The sequence below is a fragment of the Euwallacea similis genome, chromosome 22, assembly GCF_039881205.1.
Source record: "Euwallacea similis isolate ESF13 chromosome 22, ESF131.1, whole genome shotgun sequence".
NCBI lineage: Eukaryota > Metazoa > Arthropoda > Insecta > Coleoptera > Curculionidae > Euwallacea > Euwallacea similis.
Genome location: NC_089630.1, coordinates 2021931 through 2028621, shown reverse-complemented (window position 1 = coordinate 2028621; position 6691 = coordinate 2021931).

Here is a 6691-nt window from a genome sequence, read left to right as displayed (position 1 = left end):
TCCTTTGGATGGAATGCGTGAGCCGTTTCAACAAGAAAATCATTTAGAATGTCACAATACTGTGCACTATTAACGGTGCTAGCAACTATACAGAGAGGTGTAGCATCACACTGGGATGGTGCTCCCCAAACTATTATTTTAGTGGGAAATTTGGAAATTTCAACGGTTTTACTTTCTCTTGACAAGATTGCTAGGTAGTTTGCACCAAGCTGAAACTTTGATCAGGTATAAAAACGTTACTAAAATTATCTTCTTGAGAATGTTAACAAAAATCAATTCTTCGTTGTCTTTTTAGAGGCGTCATTATAAAGATTTTTTTTTGTTTTCTTGATTTGTAGCCTTGTCTTTTCAGTGACATGCGGACAGTTTCTGGACATCCTTTTATTCTTCGTTAATTTTCAAATTTATTTACCAATTTTCCAAACCCTTGGCGCGAATTTTGTCTTCGTAAGGCTACCAAAGCATTTAAATTATTTCCGTTAATCTTACGCGGTCTTCCCGAAACCGGTCAATGTTTCACATCTGTGCCATTTTTTGTGCTCTTGAAAGTCTCATACTCTGCTCTTTTTCCGAGTTCAGTCAATTGCGCTAATTTTTTATCGGATCGAATACTTTTTGTGTGCAAATATGCCACCTGTTTTCTTTTTTCTACTTGAAATATTATTTCACAGACCCTGAGCGTGTTTATCATCAACAATATCTTAGAGGTGGTGTTGTTGTGCGATTTTGGCATATTAATGACACAACGTACTTGATGCGTTACTTATGTCGTGGAGTGTTACAACAAAGAAATATATTAAAATTAGGAAAAATATGAAATTCCGGATACTTTCTATTATAGATAGACGGACTCTATCTGAGCGTGTTTGTGACAGCAAATCACAACCCTTTTTCAAATCACATATCATTTGATTGGCTGATTGAGACCACTCCCACTAACATCCTATAAATTTTCCTACGTAGTGATTTATTAACTTAGATGATAGAATGTTCCATTGAGATTGGTTAATGTATTTTGGTACGTTTGATATAGACTTGCGAAATCAGTAGGTGTCCATAAAACATATTACTCCATAAAAACAAGAAAACAGTAGAGATATATCAGGTGAATTGATATTTACAGTTAGGAACACGCAAACGTTTACTATTTGTTTTCTATATGGGCAATTTATTGTATTTGCTTTCAACATTTAATATAAGAACCTGCATAAAGTGACATCAGATTGCTGGTGTTTGTCAGTGGCGGAACTACCGCACAAGCGAAACGATCCTTCGTATTAGAGTATTAGAGATCTACATCTCGGTGCCTTAAATCCTTGCCGTTGTGTTCTAGAGTATTGATCTATTAATTTTTCCGTGAAATACTACAGACATACTATTTATTTACTTACTGCTATTAACTATCCGGATGCCTTCCACATCTCTGGTACCGAAATCGGAACATCCAACTTAAATGAAATATGAGAATTATAAGAAAGTGCGCCACTGAGGAAAATGGATGGTTAGCGATGGGCAGGCCCAGTTATTACCTCTAAAGTCAACATAAATCAACAAGATTGTATACAGATTCTGCAACTGGAGCAATACACATTGATCGTGATGGTAAAAACTACCAGAAAAGCCAATGAAATATGCGCTTTGTACGAGTACAAAACCATTCTCTTTGTATGACCGATTATGATAGTTTCTGTTTGGCCTATGGGTTACCCAGCTAGAGATAAAAGTTCTTTGGGCACAGGTTTTTGACTCATACGAGTAAGGATGTAACTTCCCTTACTATTACACCTGATAGACGTAAAAACAGTGAAAAGTATTGCAACCGTAGGGTTGCTTTTATAATATTTTTAATTTTCGAAAAATGCGGCGCAGCTTGATAAGGTCAAGGGTCCGCCTTTTTCGTCCGAGATCGCAATTTTACTGCAAAATTAAGAAGAAATCATGTATGGAAGTCATTAGAAAATGTTTTTTATGTATCCAGCTCACGTCCGTTTCCCACTCGTTACGGAAAACTATCAATTTTCTAACTGGTTACATAAATAGCTATTTTGCGTTCGAATGTAATTCCGCTCACTGTAATGTGCCCGTTTTTCCTTTAAGGTGTAGAAATTTAAATAAAATATTGCCTGTTTTGAGCCAAAACATATTACGCATTGAGTGTAAAGTGCTTAACACTAATTGAAGTTAAATCTTCAACTCATATACATGCAAAGCCGAATGTTTATTGCACAAAGCCGTTTCTATTAGCTAGGGTAGCATTAAAGTTAACAGCAAAAAAGCTAATTTTCATGCGTGCTTTACCTACGTAAAGCCATCAGTAAATGAATATAGGCGAAACCGCAAAACACACTAAAACGCAGCTAATTAAATTCGTGCAGTTTATTTAATGTATAAACTAATAAAGCGCAATTATGGCATGAGCTCTTTAATGTCTTACGTCAAAAATGTGCAAAAGTGGCGAATGAATTGGCCAACAAAATGGCTAGTGGAGTGGCAAGCGAGCACGGAAGTGACCAAGACTACGAAACCGTTTCTGATGACCTTTTGAACCTTTGCATGCTCTTCGGTTTGGTCTCGACTGCTTCGGTATATCAAGAACTGTCGCCGTCAATTTCGATTCACCACATCATCATCTTTGCCTACATATCACAGAAACGCTCTTTCTTAAATAACCAAATGTTCTTTTTTTGATAAATAAAATTAGCGAGCTTGACGAAGTTCGTTCAAAGCTGGTATCAACAAAGGTCTGCCCAGTCAGTTACATACTTGAATTCTGCGAGGCGAACATACCAAGGAAATGACATCAAAGTGAACGTAGTTAAATGATCCTGCAGTGCGAAATGCAAGAGATATAGTTCATCACCGCTTCATAGTGGGATCATGATTGAGAAAAAAATTGCTCCCCTTGTGTGGTCAATATAAATTGTTGTTCTGGGGGATTTTTTTTTTCTTTAGTTGAAAATTGGTTCCAAAAAGGCAAGAAAATACCAAAGGTCTATATGAAACTTTTCCTTCCTAACTACTAATTTGTCTAAAAAGATCAAATTATTTTGCGCTAGCATTATACAGGGTGTTTCGCTTAAATTGACACACGCAATTATCTCTGAAACCAAGTTTAAAATCAAAAAGTTTCAAACAAACATTACCTGTTATGAAAGGAGACGTTCAACGCGCACACGGAAATTTTATTTTTTTTTAAATGAAATACCCATTTTTTTGGAAAATTGGTAAAGATCTTTAACAATTAAATATTTTTTTGCTGAAAACGTTTTTTCTAAATCTTCTCGTGTTTCAGATATCAATAAAAATTGAAGAGGTACAACTACAGTCATCTCAAATTTGGTCACAGTAAATGCGTTATTTATCGAGGCTTCTTAATGAAAGAGTAAGATCAAAGTAGCAAAGTGATGGTTAGAATGCAATATTTATTTGACTTTATTTACTTTTGAGCTGAAGCTGATTGCGGAGACATCTCTTGAAAGTTTTTTAATTTTTGATTGCGTGTCTGAATTTTTAAAACTTACGCACTATTTAGTAGCTTTGCTAAAATTCTAACGTGGCTCTATTACATGGCAATAATTAGTAAATACATGGACTGCCATTTCGTGTTGTCAGTCAAAAGTGTTACCATAATTTTTGTCAGAGCCTTAAAGCGCTAGTAGCTTTTCGACAGCAGAACATGAACGTTCTGGGAGGTCTCTTGCATGATTTTCGTACAATCGAATCAAGTTGCAAGTCGGATTAGCATTAAAATATTACCAAAATAATTGGGCAATTATGGTTTAATTCGGTTTAATAATGCCCTCTGTAATGGTCGTCCCTAATTATAGAGCAAAATGGATTCTTGGAACGTTAAAGGTCTGACATAAAACACCCAGTTAAAACATTTTTAATTTAGGTAAGCAAGTTATCGTCCTTACTCGTTATTATACAATAACTGTTCAGAAATAGTGGGCAAATCTACATTGAGTGGAAACTCAAGGGAGGAAATAATAAAAATAAGGAAATGAGTTAATAACGAGATCGAAGACCAAAGAATGCGCGTAACTAGCTCCCATGAATCATATTACCGAGTTGTTTTAATAATTATACCTTTGTTAAACTTCGCAATAGCGTCTAGTTTCATCAAAGCAATATTCTACCTCTGAATCTCGTGAACGAAAATCGTAAATCGCTCCAAACAAGTTGGAGATCCCGCGGCTTTGTTCACGCATCAATGATTGTCCAGTTTTTATTAGTGTTTTAGTAACGACGCATTCTGAATATTAAGAGAATCCATCGAGTTCTTTCAGATTTCAGTTCTTCTACCACTTAATGAATTGCTTTTCTTGAATTGTATTTCCTTGCTTCTGAATTAATTGCTCAATTCAACGGAGGACCACCGTTGAGGAAACCTCTTCGTTTTATCGATTATGTGGGGACAAAAAACTAAATGCTTATTGAGTAGGTATTATTCTTTCCGGGGAATTGCAGCTTGTTGCTAATTTAGTAAGTAGAGAATGTTTTGCGGCTGAAAAATACTCTTAATGATCAAATCCGCATCAAACACATGCCACCAGCCAAGATGGGAAGGAATTTAATTGCTATTTCTAGACCATTTGGCTACTTAAAACTATCATCGATGCTGTGCCCAAACTATCACCTTTTTAGTAGATAATAGCGATGGTAGTAGCTTCTACCGAATCCTACGCATGCAAACACCATAAAGGCGTTTTATTACAAATAACCATTTTATTTCAAGATTCTTCCGTTTGTCATTAGACGTATTTACCATAGGAATCGCTGAGATATTATCAAAATGCGTCGATTAAACCGTGAGCTTGAGATGATACCGCTCATAAAACAAAAACTGGCCATTAAAACTCAGAAACAGTAGACATCAAATGCTATTTCGGGTCTCATGGGGTAATGTCATGAGACACTTCAGGGAACGGTACTTTTAATGTGGAATTAACAATTATAATCAGCGTTTGCCTTCCGAGTCCCTAATGACGACATAAAAATAATTAGTGTTTGTTAAATGTGTCCTTCTTCAGTTCCTCGGGTACTCGGTTAAACCTTTTCAAATCTTTGTTATATAAATACATTTATGTTTAACTCACGCATTCTTAATTTTTCCTTCGGATCGCTCAACTGCGAACTTTTCTTACTGCCTTGTGTGTCAGTGCGCTCCATTCAAGGTATTGCTCATTTCTTCTTTAAGTTCTTCAAAATCGCGAGCCCACCGGATTGGTATCGGTACTAAGTGGTGGTAGAGGATGGACTAGAGATTGGTGTAACAAAACTTTCTAGATTTCCGCCTTCGCTGCCAAGTTCCCGAATACTTTAGATCTCCATTTGAAACGGATTCATTTCGTCAGTGGAACCTAGAAAGAGAAGTAAGATACTTACAATCGACCCTGATAAGTGCCACCCATTGTTCACAGCGGTACCACCGTAAAGAAGTTCGAATCCTTTCACGCTGCATCGTGGTTAGGCGTGACGGCAAATGCGCTGTTTGCATTTATTGTTACAATTTAAACACAATCTACTTTCCAGATAGGGCCAATTTGCATTCGACTGAAGTAGAATAGTTCGTAACTAGTGACACTATCAGCAGTTAAAAGGAGAAGCTCCTTTTTTGGTGTTTGTTTAACAGCAGAATACTTTCCAAGAAAGTGGTTGTTAAGTAACTGTGCCAAATCTAAATTTGTGAGTGTTTCATGAGTTCGAATTTCACTATGAGGTACATATATGAAAGGCTTTTCATGATGTGAAACGCTGGGAAATAAGAAGAATTTATTGGTTTTGCGATTGAATAGCCATGTGTAATATCCAAGTTTCACCGAACACTTCAATGATTGTTCAATGGAAATATGCTCAATGGAAAATATGCTGATTTTACTAATAGTAAATTGCATTCTCAGCCTAGATACATAAAAATGAACAAAAATTGCCTTTTTTAATTAAGAATACGCATTAGGTTCTATGTGTTAAGATTTAATTAGCAAATGTTAGGACTCATTCTATCACAGCACTATAATAAGCCCCAAATTAAAAGTCTCACACGTCATCAAAGTTCTATGTCGCGCTGCCCTACGCTGTTTGTACAGACTTTCAAACAAATTTTGAGGCGATATACTACATGTGGGATTCATAAGTCAGATAGCTTTAACCCTTTTGTATACCGTATGTAGAAACTTCTCTATTTTTACCACAAAGTCGAGGCACGATCGAGAAATCGCTGAGTTGTACATAGTGATAGTGTTAATATTGTTAATTAAGTTAGTCCTGTTAGATCTAAGATGAAAAGAGCTGTGAGGGGGTTGATGTGCCCCTATAGGACGCCTATGTATGTCGCAACCCGGTTAGAAGTATTCTCGTCAATTAAGAGGATTTTGCAATCGTTTTCTTTATGTGATTTTGATATTTAGTGATTGACGTCTAACCACCCTTTGTCGGTACTTGTGGGGAAAGTATAGCCGCCCTTTGTCGGCGCTGATGAGAAGTGCGGCCGCGCTTTGTCGGCATTTATGAGAAAGTACCGACCAAGTGTTATCAGTACTACTGTACCGTCGCAGGTGGTGTCATAAATCGATAATTGCTCTCTAGCCAGGGTACGATACTGTTTTATTATCCTTAGATTTAGTATTTAAGAGTGCCCCGAACCTAAAGGATCTCTTTCTTTCGAGTGGCTTATCTGAACCTATTATCC